The sequence below is a fragment of the Ranitomeya variabilis genome, chromosome 6 (assembly GCF_051348905.1).
Source record: "Ranitomeya variabilis isolate aRanVar5 chromosome 6, aRanVar5.hap1, whole genome shotgun sequence".
Classification (NCBI taxonomy): domain Eukaryota; kingdom Metazoa; phylum Chordata; class Amphibia; order Anura; family Dendrobatidae; genus Ranitomeya; species Ranitomeya variabilis.
The window spans coordinates 190,413,289-190,436,992 of NC_135237.1; the positions used below are offsets into that span (position 1 = coordinate 190,413,289).

The following is a 23,704-nucleotide window of genomic DNA, read 5'->3' on the forward strand; positions in this document are numbered from 1 at the left end:
GCAAAGGTTCAAAACATACAGGATTTCGTTGTTCACACTCCCATGTCTGAACCTAGAATTCCTATTCCAGAGTTTTTTTCTGGAGATAGATCTACCTTCCTGAATTTCAGGAACAATTGTAAATTGTTTCTCTCTTTGAAATCTCGCTCCTCTGGAGACCCTGCTCAACAGGTCAAGATTGTTATATCGTTCCTACGGGGCGACCCTCAGAATTGGGCATTTGCATTGGCACCAGGGGATCCTGCATTGCTCAGTGTGGATGCGTTTTTTCTGGCATTGGGATTGCTCTATGAGGAACCTAACCTAGAGATTCAGGCTGAAAAGGCTTTATTAGCCCTCTCTCAGGGGCATGATGAAGCGGAAATATATTGTCAGAAATTTCGGAAATGGTCGGTGCTTACTCAGTGGAATGAGTGCGCCCTGGCTGCAAACTTCAGAAATGGTCTTTCTGAGGCCATTAAGGATATTATGGTGGGGTTCCCTGCGCCTACAGGTCTGAATGAGTCTATGGCTATGGCCATTCAGATTGATCGGCGTTTACGGGAGCGCAAACCCGTGCACCAGTTGGCGGTGTCTTCTGAACAGGCACCTGAGACTATGCAATGTGATAGAATTCAGTCCAGAAGTGAACGGCAAAATTATAGGCGGAAAAATGGTTTGTGTTTTTATTGTGGTGATTCAGCTCATGTTATATCAGCATGCTCTAAACGCACAAAAAGGGTTGATAAATCTTTTGCCATTGATACTCTGCAGTCTAAGTTCATTTTGTCTGTGACTCTGATTTTTTCACTGTCTTCCATTTCCGTCGATGCCTATGTGGATTCAGGCGCTGCCCTGAGTCTTATGGATTGGTCATTTGCTAAACGCTGCGGTTTTAGTCTAGAGCCTCTGGAAGTTCCTATTCCTCTGAAAGGAATTGATTCTACACCATTGGCTATGAATAAACCGCAGTATTGGACACAAGTGACCATGCGCATGACTCCCGTTCATCAGGAGGTGATTCGCTTCCTTGTACTGTATAATTTACATGATGTACTAGTGCTTGGTCTGCCATGGTTACAAACTCATAATCCTGTCCTGGACTGGAAAACAATGTCTGTGCTAAGCTGGGGATGTCAGGGGGTTCATGATGATGCACCTCCGATTTCTATCGCTTCATCTACTCCTTCGGAGATCCCTGCGTTTTTGTCGGATTATAGGGATGTTTTTGAGGAGCCTAAGCTCAATTCGCTCCCTCCCCCATAGAGAGTGTGACTGTGCTATAGAATTGATTCCTGGCAGTAAGTTCCCTAAGGGTCGTTTATTTAATCTGTCACTGCCAGAGCATACTGCTATGCGGAATTATATTAAGGAGTCCTTGGAAAAGGGACATATTCGTCCATCTTCGTCCCCTCTGGGAGCAGGTTTTTTTTTCGTGGCAAAAAAAGATGGTTCCCTGAGGCCTTGTATAGATTATCGCCTTCTGAATAAGATTACAGTCAAATACCAGTATCCACTGCCATTATTTACTGATTTGTTTGCTCGCATTAAGGGGGCTAGGTGGTTCACTAAAATAGATCTTCGTGGTGCGTATAATCTGGTGCGGATAAAACAGGGTGATGAGTGGAAAACCGCATTTAATACGCCTGAGGGCCATTTTGAGTATTTGGTAATGCCTTTTGGACTCTCCAATGCTCCGTCAGTCTTTCAGTCCTTTATGCACAATATTTTCCGTGAATATCTGGATAAGTTTATGATTGTGTATTTGGATGATATTTTGGTGTTTTCTGATGACTGGGAGTCTCATGTTCTACAGGTCAGGAAGGTGTTTCAGGTTTTGCGGGCCAATTCTCTGTTTGTGAAGGGCTCAAAGTGTCTCTTCGGAGTCCAGAAGATTTCTTTTTTGGGGTACATTTTTTCTCCTTCTACTATTGAGATGGATCCCGTTAAGGTTCAGGCTATTTGTGACTGGACACAACCTACATCTGTTAAGAGCCTTCAGAAGTTCTTGGGGTTTGCTAATTTTTATCGTCGGTTCATTGCTAATTTTTCCAGTATTGTTAAACCTTTGACTGATTTGACTAAAAAGGGTGCTGATGTTGCTGATTGGTCTCCTGCGGCCGTGGAGGCCTTTCGGGAACTTAAGCGCCGGTTTTCTTCTGCTCCTGTGTTGTGTCAACCAGATGTTTCACTTCCTTTCCAGGTGGAGGTTGATGCTTCCGAGATTGGAGCGGGGGCGGTTTTGTCACAGAGAAGTTCTAATGGCTCGGTGATGAAGCCATGTGCTTTCTTCTCTAGAAAATTCTCGCCCGCCGAGTGCAATTATGATGTGGGTAATCGGGAGCTTTTGGCCATGAAGTGGGCATTTGAGGAGTGGCGTCATTGGCTTGAGGGTGCTAAACATCGCGTGGTGGTCTTGACTGATCACAAGAATCTCATTTACCTTGAGTCTGCCAGGCGTTTGAATCCTAGACAGGCTCGTTGGTCGTTATTTTTTTCTCGTTTCAATTTCGTGGTTTCATACCTGCCAGGTTCAAAGAATGTGAAGGCAGATGCTCTTTCCAGGAGTTTTGTGCCTGACTCTCCTGGAGACACTGGGCCTGCTGGTATCCTTAGGGATGGGGTAATATTGTCCGCCGTATCCCCAGACTTGCGACGCGCATTGCAGGAGTTTCAGGTGGATAAACCGGATCGATGTCCACCAGAAAGACTGTTTGTTCCGGATGATTGGACCAGTAGAGTCATCTCCGAGGTCCATTCTTCTGTGTTGGCTGGTCATCCTGGAATATTTGGTACAAGAGACTTGGTGGCCAGGTCTTTTTGGTGGCCTTCCTTGTCTAGGGATGTGCGTACCTTTGTGCAGTCTTGTGAAGTGTGTGCTCGAGCTAAGCCTTGCTGTTCACGGGCTAGTGGGTTGTTGTTATCCTTGCCCATCCCGAAGAGGCCTTGGACGCACATTTCCATGGATTTTATTTCTGATCTCCCGGTTTCACAGAAAATGTCCGTTATCTGGGTTGTGTGTGACCGCTTTTCTAAGATGGTTCATTTGGTGCCCTTGCCTAAGTTGCCCTCCTCCTCTGAGTTGGTTCCTTTGTTTTTTCAGAACGTGGTTCGTTTGCATGGGATTCCGGAGAATATCGTTTCTGACAGGGGATCCCAGTTTGTGTCTAGATTTTGGCGGACGTTTTGTGCCAAGATGGGCATTGATTTGTCTTTCTCGTCTGCATTCCATCCTCAGACGAATGGCCAGACGGAGCGAACTAATCAGACCTTGGAAACTTATTTGAGGTGTTTTGTTTCTGCTGATCAGGATGACTGGGTTGCTTTTTTGCCACTGGCCGAATTTGCTCTTAATAATCGGGCTAGTTCGGCCACGTTGGTCTCTCCTTTTTTTTGTAATTCGGGGTTTCATCCTCGTTTTTCCTCTGGTCAGGTGGAGTCTTCGGATTGTCCTGGAGTGGACGTGGTGGTGGACAGGCTACATCACATTTGGAATCAGGTGGTGGACAATTTGAAGTTATCTCAGGAGAAGACTCAGCAGTTTGCTAATCGCCGTCGCCGCGTGGGTCCCGACTTCTTGTTGGGGACTTGGTGTGGTTGTCTTCTCGTTTTGTCCCTATGAAGGTCTCTTCTCCTAAGTTCAAGCCTCGGTTCATCGGTCCTTATAGGATCTCGGAGATTCTTAACCCTGTATCTTTCCGTTTGGATCTCCCAGCATCGTTCGCGATTCATAATGTGTTCCATCGGTCGTTGTTGCGGAGGTATGAGGTGCCTGTTGTTCCTTCGGTCGAGCCTCCTGCTCCCGTGCTGGTGGAGGGAGAATTGGAGTATGTTGTTGAAAAGATCTTGGATTCTCGTGTTTCCAGACGCAAACTCCAGTATTTGGTTAAGTGGAAGGGTTATGGTCAGGAGGACAATTCCTGGGTGGTCGCCTCTGATGTTCATGCGACTGATTTGGTCCGCGCCTTCCATAGAGCTCACCCTGATCGCCCTGGGGGTTCTCGTGAGGGTTCGGTGACCCCTCCTCAAGGGGGGGGTACTGTTGTGGATTCTGTTTGCGGGCTCCCTCTGGTGGTTACTGCTGGTACTGGGTGACTTTGGTGGGTTGCGGCTTTTGGTTTCCATCTGTCCATCAGAGGCTGGGTGTTTCCTATTTTACCTGGACTTTCTGTCATTCCCTTGCCGGCTATCAATGTGTTCAGATGTGCTCTGTTTGGTTCCTGCCTACCTGCTCCCAGATCTTTCAGGATAAGCTAAGTGCTGCTTTTCAGTGGTTTGGTTTTTTGTCCAGCTTGCTTAGAATGTCTCTTTGTTAGCTGGTTGCTCTAGTGGACTGAGGTTCTCCCCATGTGCCATGAGTTGGCACATGGGTTCTTGTAATCTCAGGATGGTTTTTTTGATTAGGGTTTTTTGCTGACCGCTCAGTCCCCTTTTGTGTCATTCTGCTTTCTAGTTTTCAGCGGGCCTCTATTTGCTAAAGCTATATACATCATCTCTATGTGTGTGCCTTCCTCTCATTTCACCGTCAATACATGTGGGGGGCAACTATATCTTTGGGGTTAATTCCTCTGGAGGCAAGTGAGGTCTTTGTTTTCTCTGCAGTACTAGTTAGCTCTTAGGCTGGTGCGTGGCGTCTAGAACCAACGTAGGCACGCTCCCTGGCTATCTCTAGTTACGTTTGTCAGGCGTAGGGCAGCGGTCAGCCCAGGTTCCATCACCCTAGAGCTCGTCCGATATTTATTATACTTTGCTTATCCTGTGCTATCCCTAGCCATTGGGGATTCATGACAACAGGGGCCCCAAGCTGTCAGTGTCTGCTCCTGCTCAGAGCGAAGCGTCATAGCCTATTGACAACACATTCAGGGAAGGTTGTGGGAAGCACTGGACTCCTATCACACCTGTGTGGGAATGCTTTTTATAATACATTGGTGAAGGAGGGACAGGGTCTTGTTTTTATTTATCTTTTTTTAGTTTTTTTTCAGGTTTCCATTTGTGGACTACATCAGATTCCCTGGACTGCGGCGGACCTGAGAAATTGGTGAACCAGGGAAAGAGTCGGGAAGTGTTTTTCTTAAATATCTTATTTTTGTGTGGTTTCTTCTTTTGAGTAGTGCGTTATTAACAGGGGTGACTGATAGACCCCTCTCCATTAGTAACCCCATGGCTTGATGCCAGCTGTGATTTTAGACAATTCACAGCTGACATCAACCCCAATTACCAACACACCAGGGCAATCAGGAACAGCGTAGGTGGGCTGGTATTTTTAGGATGGGAAGGGGCCCAATAAGAGTGGACTTTCCCAACCTGACAATATAAGCCCTCAGCTGTCTGCTTTACCTTTGCTAGTCATAAAAAACTAGATGGTGGCCCGATTCTAACGCATCGGGTATTCTAGAATATGTATGTTTGTATGTACGTCCCGCTTAGCACATCCACATAGTATATAGCACAGCCAGCCACGTAGTAAATAGCACAGCCAAGTAGTATATAACACTGCCCACGTAGTATATAGCAGCCACGCAGTACACAACACGGCCCACGCAGTACACAACACGGCCCACGCAGTACACAACACGGCCCACGCAGTACACAACACGGCCCACGCAGTACACAACATGGCCCACGCAGTATATAGCAGTGTGGGCACCATATCCCTGTTAAAAAAAAATTAAAATAAAAAATAGTTATATACTCACCCTCCGGCGTCCAGCGAAGCTGTGGCGATGCGTGCAATGCTGCCGCCAGCTTCCGTTCCCAGTGATGCATTGTGAAATTACCCAGATGACTTAGCGGTCTCGCGAGACCGCTAAGTCATCTGGGTAATTTCGCAATGCATCACTGGGAAAGGAAGCTGACGGCAGCATCGCGCACATCGGTGGACGGCGGAAGGTGAGAATAGCACGATTTTTTATTTTTTTTATTATTTTTAACATTATATCTTTTTACTATTGACGCTGCATAGGCAGCATCAATAGTAAAAGGTTGGTCCGGGATGGGGCGACACACTGGCGCTGACTGGAGGGGAGTAGGGAGGGGGGCACTGACTTGAGGAGAGTAGGGAGGAGCCAATTCGACCAATCAGCGACGCAGGATTTCCATTACAAACAGACAGACAGACAAACAGGCGGAAGTACCCCTTAGACGATTATATAGATAGATGGGGGACCCACGTCATTTTTTCAATTAATTACTTATCAGATTAATGCATGTACAGCAAGATACACACTACACATGCAAGGCACTAATTATATATCTCACAGATATCTATTTATCTATCATCTATTTACCTCATATCTAAGTATTTTTGCACATCTTTAACACAAAAAAATCTTTAATTTCTATTCTGCATTCTATTTCGGTATGCGTCACACAGATGGCACACGTATATTGTCTGTGTGCGTGTGCTGCTGGAAAAAAAATCAGACATATCTACACATGGGTCACACGGACACATGGTCAGTGTGGAATACGGACATGTGAGCAGCCCCATAGATTATAATGGGTTTGCGTCTGTACGTGTCTGCGGTACATGTGAACACGGTCGCCAGACGTACCACAACCTTCGAATTGTGAAGGAGGCCTAAAAGGAGTATTGTTTTTGAATCAATGGCAGTCCACTAATTTGAGCAAAAATGATTTGCAGGACCCTGCTCCAGGCAGCACTTCAGTACTCTGTAGCTGCCGGACCAGCGCACTGCTAATGATATACCACTACCTGTCGGCAATCTGGAGACCCCTTATAAGTAGCATAATATGAAACACCATGGCAAAGATGTATTTCAAGCGAAGAAAAAAACAACATCTTTTTCAGGAGGACAGACATGCTTGGAGGTCGCGTATGCACATCAGTCCTCCTGTCTCGGCTGTGAATAAGGTATTAGCACCGAAATGTTGGCCTGAACCCTGAACAAACACTTTTAGCTGCATTACTTTTCTTTTTTTTTACTTGGAATACATCTGTGCTGTTGTATTTCACACCATATCAAGATTATTGTACCACTGAGCACGAAATCTACCTCCACCATTGAGTGGCAACCATAGCATCTTCTTATGAGCAGTAGACACCTGGGACTTGGTAGCTGGACCAGGGTCTTGAGGATGGTTTTGGTCAAATGCCCATGTAATATACAAACTGGGTCCAAGAGAGCTGAAGCTTCTGCCTCCAGTATTTCTATGCTCGATCACATAAGTTCTCTGGGTATTTATAAATGGATTACTATAAGACTACATTAATATACTATACCCATCCAGAAGTATGACCACATAAGACTATGTATACAACCAAAAGAAAAATGGTACTACAAAATGTCTCACAAATATATCAACAATATTAAATATAAAATATTATAACGGATTTTGTTAAAAAACAGAGTAGTAATGGAGAGCTAACAACAAACCTCCCAAACTGATAGTGGATGCAGATTGTGAGCCCCACTGGGGACAGTGATGACAATATACACTGCTCAAAAAAAAGAAAGGGAACACTAAAATCCCACATCCTAGATATCACTGAATGAAATATTCCAGCTGTAAATCTTTATTATTACATAGTGGAATGTGTTGAGAACAATAAATCCTAAAAATTATCAACGTAAATCACAACTAATATCCCACGGAGGTCTGGAGTTGGAATGATGCTCAAAGTCAAAGTGGAAAATGAAGTTACAGGCTGATCCAACTTCAGTGGAAATGCCTCAAGACAAGGAAATGATGCTCAGTAGTGTGTGTGGCCTCCACGTGCCTGCATGACCTCCCTACAACACCTGCGCAAGCTCCTGATGAGGTAACGGATGGTCTCCTGAGGGATCTCCTCCCAGACCTGGACTAAAGCATCAGCCAACTCTTGGACAGTCTGTGGTGCAACGTGACGTTGATGGATGGTGCGAGACATGATGTCCCAGATGTGTTCAATCGGATTCAGGTCTGGGGAATGGGCAGTTCATAGCTTCAATGCCTTCATCTTGCAGGAACTGCTGACACACTCCAGCCACATTAAATCTGGCATTGTCCTGCATTAGGAGGAACCCAGGGCCAACCGCACCAGCATATCGTCTCACAAGGGGTCTGAGGATCTCACCTCGATAACTAATGGTATAGGACAGTGAGGTGACACTACTATATAGTAATATGTGACAGTGCTGGTATAGGACAGTGAGGTGACACTACTATATAGTAATATGTGACAGTCCCAGTATAGGACAGTGAGGTGACACTACTATATAGTAATATGTGACAGTCCCGGTATAGGACAGTGAGGTGACACTAATATATTGTAATATGTGACAGTGCTGGTATAGGACAGTGAGGTGACACTACTATATAGTAATATGTGACAGTCCCGGTATAGGACAGTGAGGTGACACTACTATATAGTAATGTGTGACAGTGCTGGTATAGGACAGTGAGGTGACACTACTATGTAGTAATATGTGACACTACCGGTATAGGACAGTGAGGTGACACTACTATATAGTAATATGTGACAGTCCCGGTATAGGACAGTGAGGTGACACTACTATATAGTAATATGTGACAGTCCCGGTATAGGACAGTGAGGTGACACTACTATATAGTAATGTGTGACAGTGCTGGTATAGGACAGTGAGGTGACACTACTATGTAGTAATATGTGACAGTACCGGTATAGGACAGTGAGGTGACAATACTATATAGTAATATGTGACAGTCCCGGTATAGGACAGTGAGGTGACACTACTATATAGTAATATGTGACAGTCCCGGTATAGGACAGTGAGGTGACACTACTATATAGTAATATGTGACAGTCCCGGTATAGGACTGTGAGGTGACACTACTATATAGTAATGTGTGACAGTCCCGGTATAGGACAGTGAGGTGACACTACTATATAGTAATGTGTGACAGTACCGGTATAGGACAGTGAGGTGACACTACTATATAGTAATATGTGACAGTCCCGGTATAGGACAGTGAGGTGACACTACTATATAGTAATATGTGACAGTCCCGGTATAGGACAGTGAGGTGACACTACTATATAGTAATGTGTGACAGTCCCGGTATAGGACAGTGAGGTGACACTACTATATAGTAATGTGTGACAGTACCGGTATAGGACAGTGAGGTGACACTACTATATAGTAATATGTGACAGTCCCGGTATAGCACAGTGAGGTGACACTACTATATAGTAATGTGTGACAGTCCCGGTATAGGACAGTGAGGTGACACTACTATATAGTAATGTGTGACAGTGCCGGTGTAGGACAGTGAGGTGACACTACTATGTAGTAATATGTGACAGTCCCGGTATAGGACAGTGAGGTGACACTACTATATAGTAATATGTGACAGTCCCGGTATAGGACAGTGAGGTGACACTACTATATAGTAATATGTGACAGTCCCGGTATAGGACAGTGAGGTGACACTACTATATAGTAATGTGTGACAGTGCTGGTATAGGACAGTGAGGTGACACTACTATGTAGTAATATGTGACAGTCCCGGTATAGGACAGTGAGGTGACACTACTATATAGTAATGTGTGACAGTCCCGGTATAGGACAGTGAGGTGACACTACTATATAGTAATGTGTGACAGTCCCGGTATAGGACAGTGAGGTGACACTACTATATAGTAATGTGTGACAGTCCCAGTATAGGACAGTGAGGTGACACTACTATATAGTAATGTGTGACAGTGCTGGTATAGGACAGTGAGGTGACACTACTATGTAGTAATATGTGACAGTACCGGTATAGGACAGTGAGGTGACACTACTATATAGTAATATGTGACAGTCCCGGTATAGGACAGTGAGGTGACACTACTATATAGTAATGTGTGACGGTGCTGGTATAGGACAGTGAGGTGACACTACTATATAGTAGTGTGTGACAGTACCGGTATAGGACAGTGAGGTGACACTACTATATAGTAATATGTGACAGTCCCGGTATAGGACAGTGAGGTGACACTACTATATAGTAATGTGTGACAGTCCCGGTATAGGACAGTGAGGTGACACTACTATATAGTAATGTGTGACAGTGCTGGTATAGGACAGTGAGGTGACACTACTATATAGTAATGTGTGACAGTACCGGTATAGGACAGTGAGGTGACACTACTATATAGTAATATGTGACAGTCCCGGTATAGGACAGTGAGGTGACACTACTATATAGTAATGTGTGACAGTACCGGTATAGGACAGTGAGGTGACACTACTATATAGTAATATGTGACAGTCCCGGTATAGGACAGTGAGGTGACACTACTATATAGTAATGTGTGACAGTCACGGTATAGGACAGTGAGGTGACACTACTATATAGTAATATGTGACAGTGCTGGTATACGACAGTGAGGTGACACTACTATATAGTAATATGTGACAGTCCCGGTATAGGACAGTGAGGTGACACTACTATATAGTAATATGTGACAGTCCCGGTATAGGACAGTGAGGTGACACTACTATCTAGTAATGTGTGACAGTCCCGGTATAGGACAGTGAGGTGACACTACTATATAGTAATGTGTGACAGTGCTGGTATAGGACAGCGAGGTGACACTACTATATAGTAATGTGTGACAGTCCCGGTATAGGACAGTGAGGTGACACTACTATATAGTAATGTGTGACAGTCCCGGTATAGGACAGTGAGGTGACACTACTATATAGTAATGTGTGACAGTCCCGGTATAGGACAGTGAGGTGACACTACTATGTAGTAATGTGTGACAGTCACGGTATAGCACAGTAAGGTGACACTACTATATAGTAATGTGTGACAGTCCCGGTATAGCACAGTGAGGTGACACTACTATATAGCAATATGTGACAGTCCCGGTATAGGACAGTGAGGTGACACTACTATCTAGTAATGTGTGACAGTCCCGGTATAGGACAGTGAGGTGACACTACTATATAGTAATGTGTGACAGTGCTGGTATAGGACAGTGAGGTGACACTACTATATAGTAATATGTGACAGTGCTGGTATAGGACAGTGAGGTGACACTACTATATAGTAATATGTGACAGTGCTGGTATAGGACAGTGAGGTGACACTACTATATAGTAATATGTGACAGTCCCGGTATAGGACAGTGAGGTGACACTACTATATAGTAATATGTGACAGTCCCGGTATAGGACAGTGAGGTGACACTACTATATAGTAATGTGTGACAGTCCCGGTATAGGACAGTGAGGTGACACTACTATATAGTAATATGTGACAGTCCCGGTATAGGACAGTGAGATGACACTACTATAAAGTAATATGTGACAGTGCTGGTATAGGACAGTGAGGTGACACTACTATATAGTAATATGTGACAGTCCCGGTATAGGACAGTGAGGTGACACTACTATATAGTAATGTGTGACAGTCCCGGTATAGGACAGTGAGGTGACACTACTATGTAGTAATATGTGACAGTCCCGGTATAGGACAGTGAGGTGACACTACTATATAGTAATATGTGACAGTCCCGGTATAGGACAGTGAGGTGACACTACTATATAGTAATGTGTGACAGTCCCGGTATAGGACAGTGAGGTGACACTACTATGTAGTAATATGTGACAGTCCCGGTATAGGACAGTGAGGTGACACTACTATATAGTAATATGTGACAGTCCCGGTATAGGACAGTGAGGTGACACTACTATATAGTAATATGTGACAGTCCCGGTATAGGACAGTGAGATGACACTACTATATAGTAATATGTGACAGTCCCGGTATAGGACAGTGAGGTGACACTACTATATAGTAATGTGTGACAGTCCCGGTATAGGACAGTGAGGTGACACTACTATATAGTAATGTGTGACAGTCCCGGTATAGGACAGTGAGATGACACTACTATATAGTAATATGTGACAGTCCCGGTATAGGACAGTGAGGTGACACTACTATGTAGTAATATGTGACAGTCCCGGTATAGGACAGTGAGGTGACACTACTATATAGTAATATGTGACAGTCCCGGTATAGGACAGTGAGGTGACACTACTATATAGTAATGTGTGACAGTCCCGGTATAGGACAGTGAGGTGACACTACTATGTAGTAATATGTGACAGTCCCGGTATAGGACAGTGAGGTGACACTACTATATAGTAATATGTGACAGTCCCGGTATAGGACAGTGAGGTGACACTACTATATAGTAATGTGTGACAGTCCCGGTATAGGACAGTGAGGTGACACTACTATGTAGTAATATGTGACAGTCCCGGTATAGGACAGTGAGGTGACACTACTATATAGTAATATGTGACAGTCCCGGTATAGGACAGTGAGGTGACACTACTATATAGTAATATGTGACAGTCCCGGTATAGGACAGCGAGGTGACACTACTATATAGTAATATGTGACAGTGCTGGTATAGGACAGTGAGGTGACACTACTATATAGTAATGTGTGACAGTCCCGGTATAGGACAGTGAGGTGACACTACTATATAGTAATGTGTGACAGTCCCGGTATAGCACAGTGAGGTGACACTACTATATAGTAATGTGTGACAGTCCCGGTATAGCACAGTGAGGTGACACTACTATATAGTAATATGTGACAGTCCCGGTATAGGACAGTGAGGTGACACTACTATGTAGTAATATGTGACAGTCCCGGTATAGCACAGTGAGGTGACACTACTATATAGTAATATGTGACAGTCCCGGTATAGGACAGTGAGGTGACACTACTATATAGTAATATGTGACAGTCCCGGTATAGGACAGTGAGGTGACACTACTATATAGTAATATGTGACAGTCCCGGTATAGGACAGTGAGGTGACACTACTATATAGTAATATGTGACAGTCCCGGTATAGGACAGTGAGATGACACTACTATATAGTAATATGTGACAGTCCCGGTATAGGACAGTGAGGTGACACTACTATATAGTAATATGTGACAGTCCCGGTATAGGACAGTGAGGTGACACTACTATATAGTAATGTGTGACAGTCCCGGTATAGGACAGTGAGATGACACTACTATATAGTAATATGTGACAGTCCCGGTATAGGACAGTGAGGTGACACTACTATGTAGTAATATGTGACAGTCCCGGTATAGGACAGTGAGGTGACACTACTATATAGTAATATGTGACAGTCCCGGTATAGGACAGTGAGGTGACACTACTATATAGTAATGTGTGACAGTCCCGGTATAGGACAGTGAGGTGACACTACTATATAGTAATATGTGACAGTCCCGGTATAGGACAGTGAGATGACACTACTATAAAGTAATATGTGACAGTGCTGGTATAGGACAGTGAGGTGACACTACTATATAGTAATATGTGACAGTCCCGGTATAGGACAGTGAGGTGACACTACTATATAGTAATGTGTGACAGTCCCGGTATAGGACAGTGAGGTGACACTACTATGTAGTAATATGTGACAGTCCCGGTATAGGACAGTGAGGTGACACTACTATATAGTAATATGTGACAGTCCCGGTATAGGACAGTGAGGTGACACTACTATATAGTAATGTGTGACAGTCCCGGTATAGGACAGTGAGGTGACACTACTATGTAGTAATATGTGACAGTCCCGGTATAGGACAGTGAGGTGACACTACTATATAGTAATATGTGACAGTCCCGGTATAGGACAGTGAGGTGACACTACTATATAGTAATATGTGACAGTCCCGGTATAGGACAGTGAGATGACACTACTATATAGTAATATGTGACAGTCCCGGTATAGGACAGTGAGGTGACACTACTATATAGTAATATGTGACAGTCCCGGTATAGGACAGTGAGGTGACACTACTATATAGTAATGTGTGACAGTCCCGGTATAGGACAGTGAGGTGACACTACTATGTAGTAATATGTGACAGTCCCGGTATAGGACAGTGAGGTGACACTACTATATAGTAATATGTGACAGTCCCGGTATAGGACAGTGAGGTGACACTACTATATAGTAATATGTGACAGTCCCGGTATAGGACAGTGAGGTGACACTACTATATAGTAATATGTGACAGTCCCGGTATAGGACAGTGAGGTGACACTACTATGTAGTAATATGTGACAGTCCCGGTATAGGACAGTGAGGTGACACTACTATATAGTAATATGTGACAGTCCCGGTATAGGACAGTGAGGTGACACCACTATATAGTAATATGTGACAGTCCCGGTATAGGACAGTGAGATGACACTACTATATAGTAATGTGTGACAGTCCCGGTATAGGACAGTGAGGTGACACTACTATATAGTAATGTGTGACAGTCCCGGTATAGGACAGTGAGGTGACACTACTATATAGTAATGTGTGACAGTCCCGGTATAGGACAGTGAGGTGACACTACTATATAGTAATATGTGACAGTCCCGGTATAGGACAGTGAGATGACACTACTATATAGTAATGTGTGACAGTCCCGGTATAGGACAGTGAGGTGACACTACTATATAGTAATATGTGACAGTCCCGGTATAGGACAGTGAGATGACACTACTATATAGTAATGTGTGACAGTCCCGGTATAGGACAGTGAGGTGACACTACTATATAGTAATGTGTGACAGTCCCGGTATAGGACAGTGAGGTGACACTACTATATAGTAATGTGTGACAGTCCCGGTATAGGACAGTGAGGTGACACTACTATATAGTAATATGTGACAGTCCCGGTATAGGACAGTGAGGTGACACTACTATATAGTAATATGTGACAGTCCCGGTATAGGACAGTGAGGTGACACTATGACATAGCTCCCCCTTGTGGCAGGGCGGAGCAGCACACCAGGAGAGCAGGTATGTAGTAGAACTATGCGCTGTCACACTCCATTGTACTTCCCTGTCTCTCCACGAGACAAGCTGCTGAGTGTGTAAGGAGCACCATGCTGTCCGTGCTCGCGAGGCCAGTGCAAGCTCGGCACCCGGTACAGGCAGGAAGAGTGACGGGAGAACACCTACCTCCACACACTCGGTTGTCACCCCGGTGCCTCTTCTCTCTCGAGGTTTCTCGCTCTACGTCCGGCCGGTGACGCACTCTGCGCATGCGCAGGCAGCCGACCCCAGCCTGCCGAGCCGTGACGTCTGAGTGGTTAGGAATTGGGGGTGGCTGGGTGGGGACACTTGTCAGTGACTAACCAATAGTGGCGCCGGTGCGGCTGTGACTACTTCCGCCATGTTTGCGCTCCGCTGAGCTTTGGTACCGGGCTGGGCGGTCGTGCAATGCTCCATGTTGTCTCAACCCTAGAGTCACAGACGGTCGTGTCTGCACCAGTCTGTGCCCGCTGCTCTGAGGAAAAGATGGACGTGTGTATTGTGCCCCCTAGTGACCAGCGCACAGGACTGCTCAGTGTAATGCAGCAGTGGGCAGCGCAGCCCTGGTTGGGAGTCCCCTGCCATATAGTACCGGTAGTAGATAAGGCAGAGCTGCGCCTGAGCCGGTACCTGGGCGGGGTGTGTCCGCTGCTCAGCTGTGGTAGGAAGCCAGTAAGAGCCATACACAGGCTCAGGGAGACCAATGTATGGGGCAGGGCAAGAATGTTATGTAGACCAGGGGCAAGCACGGTATATGGGCACGGGGCAAGAACAATGTATGGACCAGGGGCAAGAACAATGTATGGACCAGGGGCAAGAACAGTGTATGGACCAGGGGCAAGAACAGACTATGGACCAGGGGCAAGAACAGTATATGGGCCCGGGGCAACAACAATGTATGGACCAGGGGCAAGAACAGTGTATGGACCAGGGGCAAGAACAGTGTATGGACCAGGGGCAAGAACAGTGTATGGACCAGGGGCAAGAACAGTGTATGGACCAGGGGCAAGAACAGTGTATGGACCAGGGGCAAGAACAATGTATGGACCAGGGGCAAGAACAATGTATGGACCAGGGGCAAGAACAGACTATGGGCCTGGGGCAAGAACAATGTATGGACCAGGGGCAAGAACAGACTATGGACCAGGGGCAAGAACAGTATATGGGCCCGGGGCAAGAACAATGTATGGACCTGGGGCAAGAACAGTATATGGGCCTGGGGCAAGAACAATGTATGGACCTGGGGCAAGAACAATGTATGGACCCGGGGCAAGAACAGTATATTGGCAAGAACAGTATATGGGCCCGGGGCAAGAACAAAGTATGGACCTGGGGCAAGAACAGTATATGGGCCTGGGGCAAGAACAATGTATGGACCTGGGGCAAGAACAATGTATGGACCCGGGGCAAGAACAGTATATTGGCAAGAACAGTATATGGGCACGGGGCAAGAACTGTATATGGACCCGGGGCAAGAACGGTACATGGGTACAGGGGCAAGAACAGTATATGGGCACGGGGCAAGAGCGGTACAGGGGCAAGAGTAGTATATGGACCCGGGGCAAGAACAGTACATGGACTCGGGGCAAGAACAGTACATGGACTCGGGGCAAGAACAATATATGGGCACAGGGCAAGAATAATATATGGGCACAGGGAAAGAACAATATATGGGCCCGGGGAAAGAACAGTATATGGGCCCGGGGCAAGAACAGTATATGGACTCGGGGCAAGAACAGTGTATGGACCTGTGGCAAGAACAATATGTGGACACAGGGCAAGAACAATATATGGACACAGGGAAAGAATAATATATGGACACAGGGAAAGAACAATATATGGGCCCGGGGAAAGAACAATATATGGGCCTAGGGCAAGAATAATATATGGACCCCGGGGCAAGAACAGTATATGGGCACAGGGCAAGAACAGTATATCACAAAAGGGCAAGAACAGTATATGGGCACAGGGCAAGAACAGTATATGGGCTCAGGGCAAGAACAGTATATGAACCCGGGGCAAGAACAGTATATGGGCACAGGGCAAGAATAATATATGGGCACAGCGCAAGAACAGTATATGGACCCGGGGCAAGAACAATATTTGGACACAGGGCAAGAACAATATATGGTCCCAGGGCAAGAATAATATATGGGCACAGGGAAAGAATAATATATGGGCCCGGGGAAAGAACAGTATATGGGGCCGGGGCAAGAATAATATATGGACCCCGGGGCAAGAACAATATATGGGCACAGGGCAAGAACAGTATGTGGACTCGGGGCAAGAACGGTATATGGACCCGGGGCAAGAACAATGTATGGACCAGCGGCAAGAACAGTATATGGACCCGGGGCAAGAACAATATATGGGCACAGGGCAAGAACAGTACATGGACCCGGGGCAAGAACAATATATGGACACAGGGTAAGAACAATATATGGTCCCAGGGCAAGAATAATATATGGGCACAGGGAAAGAACAACATATGGGCCCGTGGAAAGAACAATATATGGGCCCGGGGCAAGAATAATATATGGACCCCGGAGAAAGAACAATATATGGACCCCGGAGAAAGAACAATATATGGACCCAGGGCAAGAACAGTATATGGGCACAGGGCAAGAACAGTATATGGGCACAGGGCAAGAACAGTATATGGCCCCGGGGCAAGAACAGTATATGGGCACAGGGCAAGAACTGTTGTGAACTATACTTTTTGGCTCCCTCTTGTGGTCACTAGTGATTTGGCACTTGGATTGTCTTTTACCAGGTTGGTGCTCACCTGCTTCGTTAGGCCTGGGGTGTTGCTATTTAAACTTCCTGGATTCTTAGTCCAGTGCCTGGCATCGTTGTAATCAGTTCACTTCTGTTTGCTCCTGTCTTCAGGTCCTGTGTTATGACCCCAATGGCGAGGGTCTTAGAGGAACGTGGAAGTCTGCAGAATACAAAAATCCAGCTCATAGGGCAGTGGTAACTGGGTTGACCTTATATCTACTCCTAACGCCAACACTAGAAGTAGCCGGGGATCATTCCTACGTTGATTCTAGATGACACGCGCCAGCCGGAGAATCTAGCTACCCCTAGTAGAGGAAAACAAAGTCCTTTCTTGCCTCCAGAGAAGGGGACCCCAAAGCTGGATAGAAGCCCCCCACAAATAATGACGGTGAGGTAAGAGGAAATGACAAACACAGAAATGAACCAGGTTTAGCACAGAGAGGCCCGCTTACTGATAGCAGAATAAAGAAAGGTAACTTATATGGTCAACAAAAACCCTATCAAAATCCACACTGGAAATTCAAGAACCCCCGAACCGTCTAACGGTCCGGGGGGAGAACACCAGCCCCCTAGAGCTTCCAGCAAAGGTCAGGATATAGATTTGGAACAAGCTGGACAAAAATACAAAACCAAAACAAATAGCAAAAGCAAAAGGCAGACTTAGCTGATATAACTGGAACCAGGATCAGTAGACAAGAGCACAGCAGACTAGCTCTGATAACTACGTTGCCAGGCATTGAACTGAAGGTCCAGGGAGCTTATATAGCAACACCCCTAACTAACGACCCAGGTGCGGATAAAAGGAATGACAGAAAAACCAGAGTCAAAAAACTAGTAACCACTAGAGGGAGCAAAAAGCAAATTCACAACAGTCCTGGTTCTTTGCAAGATAAGCTAAGTTCTGCTTTCGTACTCTTGATCATTTGCATTGTTCATATTTTTTGTCCAGCTTGTACAATATGTGATTCCTGTTATTGCTGGAAGCTCTAGGGGGGCTGATATTCTCCCCCCACACCGTCAGTCGGTTTGGGGGTTCTTGGATATTCAGCGTGGATATTTTGCAGGGTTTTTTGCTGACCATATAAGTCTTCTTACTATATTCTGCTATTAGTCAGTGGGCCTCTCTTTGCTAAATCTAGTTCATTCTTACGTTTGTCTTTTCTTCTTACCTCACCGTTATTATTTGTTGGGGGCTTGTATTACTTTGGGGTCTTTTCTCTGGAGGCAAGAGAGGTCTTATTTTCCCTGATAGGGGTAGTTAGTTCTCCGGCTGGCGCGAGACGTCTAGAATCAACGTAGGCACGTTCCCCGGCTGCTGTTAGTGTTTGCGCTAGGATCAGGTATATGGTCAGCCTAGTTACCACTTCCCTATGAGCTGGTATTTATGTTTTGCAGACTTTGCTGTAATCTTTGAGGTCCCCTGCCATTGGGATCATAACAGTATGCCAGGCCCATAAATAGTTAATGCATTGCTGAAGTGGGATTAAAAGAAAAGAAGTTCTGAGTTTTTTTTTTTTTTTTTCTTCCTCCCCTTTATCTCTGAGTGGCTTGAAGCTTTGCTGCAGACATGAATGTTCAGACCTTGATTACTAGTGTGGATCAGCTTGCTGCACGTGTGCAGGGCATTCAGGATTTTGTTGTTAGCAGTCCTATGTCAGAGCCTAAGATACCTATTCCTGAGCTGTTCTCTGGAGATCGATTTAAATTTAGGAATTTTAGGAATAATTGTAAATTGTTTCTATCTTTGAAACCTCGTTCGTCTGGAGATTCAGCTCAGCAAGTTAAAATTATTATCTCCTTCTTGCGTGGCGACCCTCAGGATTGGGCTTTCTCGTTAGCGCCAGGAGATCCTGCATTGGCGGATGTTGATGCGTTTTTTTCTGGCGCTCGGATTGCTTTATGAGGAGCCTAATCTTGAAATTCAGGCAGAAAAAGCTCTACTGGCCATCTCTCAGGGCCAGGATGAGGCTGAGGTGTACTGCCAAAAATTTCGGAAATGGTCCGTGCTTACTCGATGGAATGAATGTGCTCTGGCCGCAAATTTCAGAAATGGCCTTTCTGAAGCCATTAAGAATGTGATGGTGGGTTTTACAATTCCTACAAGTCTGAATGATTCTATGGCGCTGGCTATTCAGATTGATCGGCGTTTGCGGGAGCGCAAATCCGCTAAACCTCTGGCGGTGTTGTCTGAACAGACACCTGTCTCAATGCAATGCGATAGAATCCTGACTAGAACCGAACGACAAAATCATAGACGTCAGAATGGGCTGTGTTTTTACTGTGGTGATTCTACACGTTATATCAGCATGCTCTAAACGCCTAACCAAGGTTGTCAGTCCTGTCACCATTGGTAATTTGCAGCCTAAATTTATTTTGTCTGTGACTTTAATTTGTTCATTGTCTTCCTACCCTGTTATGGCATTTGTGGATTCAGGTGCTGCCCTGAGTCTTATGGACTTGTCGTTTGCCAAACGCTGCGGTTTTGTCCTGGAGCCTTTAAAGGTTCCGATTCCTCTCAGAGGAATTGATGCTACGCCACGGGCGGAAAATAAACCGCAGTATTGGACACAAGTGACCATGTGCATGACTCCTGAACATCGGGAGGTGATTTGTTTTCTTGTTCTGCATAAAATGAATGATTTGGTCGTTTTAGGTCTGCCATGGTTACAGACCCATAATCCTGTTTTGGATTGGAAGGCTATGTCTGTCTCAAGTTGGGGTTGTCAGGGAATTCATTGCGATTCTCCGCCGGTGTCTATTGCTACTTCTACTCCTTCAGAAGTTCCTGAGTATTTGTGTGACTATCAGGATGTATTCAGTGAGTCCAGGTCCAGTGCTCTTCCTCCTCATAGGGACTGTGACTGCGCTATAGATTTCATTCCTGGCAGTAAATTTCCTAAGGGACGATTATTTAATTTGTCTGTACCCGAGCATGCCGCGATGCGTTCTTATGTCAAGGAGTCTTTGGAGAAGGGGCATATTCGTCCATCCTCTTCCCCTCTCGGTGCGGGATTCTTTTTTGTGGCCAAGAAAGACGGGTCTTTGAGACCTTGTATAGACTATCGGCTTCTGAATAAAATCACTGTTAAGTTTCAGTATCCGTTGCCGCTATTGTCAGACTTGTTTGCTCGGATTAAGGGCGCGAAGTGGTTCACCAAGATAGATCTTCGTGGTGCGTACAACCTTGTGCGCATTAGGCAGGGAGATGAATGGAAAACTGCATTCAATACGCCCGAAGGTCATTTTGAATACTTGGTGATGCCCTTTGGGCTCTCTAATGCCCCTTCAGTGTTTCAGTCCTTTATGCATGATATCTTCCGGAAGTATCTGGATACATTTTTGATTGTGTATCTTGATGATATTCTAGTTTTCTCGGATGATTGGGATTCTCATGTAAAGCAGGTCAGGATGGTGTTTCAGGTTTTGCGTGATAACGCTTTGTTTGTGAAGGGCTCAAAGTGTCTCTTTGGAGTGCAGAAGGTTTCCTTTTTGGGTTTTATTTTCTCCCCTTCTGCCGTGGAGATGGACCCAGTCAAGGTCCGAGCTATTCATGATTGGACTCAGCCCACGTCTGTTAAGAGTCTTCAGAAGTTCTTAGGGTTCGCTAATTTCTACCGTCGCTTTATCGCTAATTTTTCTAGCGTTGTTAAACCTTTGACGGATATGACCAAGAAAGGTTCTGATGTGGCTAATTGGGCTCCTGCAGCCATGGAGGCCTTCCAGGAGCTGAAGCGCCGGTTTACTTCGGCGCCTGTTTTGTGCCAGCCTGATGTCTCACTTCCCTTTCAGGTTGAAGTGGATGCTTCTGAGATCGGTGCTGGGGCTGTTTTGTCGCAGAGAGGCTCTGGTTGTTCTGTGATGAGACCATGTGCCTTTTTCTCTAGGAAGTTTTCGCCTGCTGAGCGGAACTATGATGTTGGTAATCGGGAGTTGTTGGCCATGAAGTGGGCATTTGAGGAGTGGCGTCATTGGCTCGAGGGTGCTAAGCATCGTGTGGTGGTCTTGACTGATCACAAAAATCTGATGTATCTCGAGTCTGCTAAGCGCCTGAATCCTAGACAGGCTCGTTGGTCATTGTTTTTCTCTCGTTTTGACTTTGTGGTCTCATACCTGCCTGGTTCGAAGAATGTTAAGGCTGATGCTCTCTCTAGGAGCTTTGTGCCTGACTCTCCTGGAGTCTCGGAGCCAGCTGGTATTCTTAAAGAGGGAGTGATCGTGTCGGCCATATCTCCGGATTTGCGACGTGTGTTGCAGAGATTTCAGGCTGGTAGACCTGACTCATGTCCACCCGACAGACTGTTTGTTCCTGATAAATGGACCAGCAGAGTCATTTCCGAGGTTCATTCCTCGGTGTTGGCAGGGCATCCGGGAATTTTTGGTACCCGAGATTTGGTGGCTAGGTCCTTTTGGTGGCCTTCCTTGTCACGGGATGTGCGGTCATTTGTGCAGTCCTGTGGGACTTGTGCTCGGGCTAAGCCTTGTTGTTCTCGTGCTAGCGGGTTGCTTTTGCCCTTGCCCGTCCCGAAGAGGCCTTGGACGCACATTTCCATGGATTTCATTTCTGATCTTCTGGTGTCTCGGGGAATGTCTGTCATCTGGGTGGTGTGTGATCGTTTTTCCAAGATGGTCCATTTGGTACCCTTGCCTAAGTTGCCTTCCTCTTCCGATCTGGTTCCTTTGTTTTTTCAGAATGTGGTTCGTTTACACGGCATTCCGGAGAATATCGTGTCCGACAGAGGATCCCAGTTTGTGTCCAGATTCTGGCGATCTTTTTGTGCTAAGATGGGCATTGATTTGTCGTTTTCATCTGCCTTCCATCCTCAGACTAATGGTCAAACGGAACGAACTAATCAGACACTGGAGGCTTATTTGAGATGTTTTGTTTCTGCGGACCAGGATGATTGGGTGACCTTCTTGCCATTGGCGGAGTTTGCCCTTAATAATCGGGCTAGTTCCACTACTTTGGTTTCGCCATTCTTCTGCAACTCGGGTTTTCATCCTCGTTTCTCCTCGGGTCATGTTGAGTCTTCTGACTGTCCTGGGGTGGATTCCGTGGTGGATAGGTTGCAGCGGATTTGGAATCATGTGGTGGACAACTTGAAGTTGTCACAGGAGAAGGCTCAGCGTTTTGCCAACCGCCGCCGCGGTGTGGGCCCCCGACTTCGTGTTGGGGATTTGGTTTGGTTGTCTTCTCGGTATGTCCCTCTGAAGGTTTCCTCTCCTAAGTTTAAGCCTCGCTTTATTGGTCCTTATAAAATTTTGGAAGTTCTTAACCCGGTTTCTTTTCGTTTGGATCTTCCGGTGTCGTTTGCCATTCACAACGTGTTCCATAGGTCTTTGTTACGGCGGTACGTTGTGCCTGTGGTTCCTGCTGTTGAGCCTCCTGCTCCGGTGTTGGTTGAGGGCGAGTTGGAGTACGTGGTGGAGAAGATCTTGGATTCTCGTCTCTCTAGACGGAGGCTCCAGTATTTGGTCAAATGGAAGGCTATGGTCAGGAGGATAATTCCTGGGTGGCCGCCTCTGATGTTCATGCGGCCAATTTGGTTCGTGCCTTCCACGCTGCTCATCCTGGTCGCCCTGGTGGTCTTGGTGAGGGTTTGGTGACCCCTCCTTAAAGGGGGGGTACTGTTGTGAACTATACTTTTTGGCTCCCTCTTGTGGTCACTAGTGATTTGGCACTTGGATTGTCTTTTACCAGGTTGGTGCTCACCTGCTTCGTTAGGCCTGGGGTGTTGCTATTTAAACTTCCTGGATTCTTAGTCCAGTGCCTGGCATCGTTGTAATCAGTTCACTTCTGTTTGCTCCTGTCTTCAGGTCCTGGTTCTTTGCAAGATAAGCTAAGTTCTGCTTTCGTACTCTTGATCATTTGCATTGTTCATATTTTTTGTCCAGCTTGTACAATATGTGATTCCTGTTATTGCTGGAAGCTCTAGGGGGGCTGATATTCTCCCCCCACACCGTCAGTCGGTTTGGGGGTTCTTGGATATTCAGCGTGGATATTTTGCAGGGTTTTTTGCTGACCATATAAGTCTTCTTACTATATTCTGCTATTAGTCAGTGGGCCTCTCTTTGCTAAATTTAGTTCATTCTTACGTTTGTCTTTTCTTCTTACCTCAC

General features: G+C 45.9%; 1 protein-coding gene across 5 annotated transcripts in view; it reads right to left on the reverse strand.

Moving 5' to 3' along the window:
* The window catches only part of LRRFIP2 (LRR binding FLII interacting protein 2), a 195,256-nt gene extending 179,997 nt beyond the window's left edge, over window positions 1-15,259 (reverse strand). For 3 of the 5 annotated variants that reach the window (XM_077269334.1, XM_077269332.1, XM_077269331.1), the window contains exon 1: window positions 14,957-15,113. The gene's annotated coding sequence lies outside the window, so the exon portion shown is untranslated. Of the gene's footprint in view, window positions 1-14,956 lie in introns of all 5 variants that reach the window. The other 2 variants (XM_077269333.1, XM_077269335.1) reach the window with 2 other exon arrangements.
* Window positions 15,260-23,704: the final 8,445 nt, after the last annotated feature.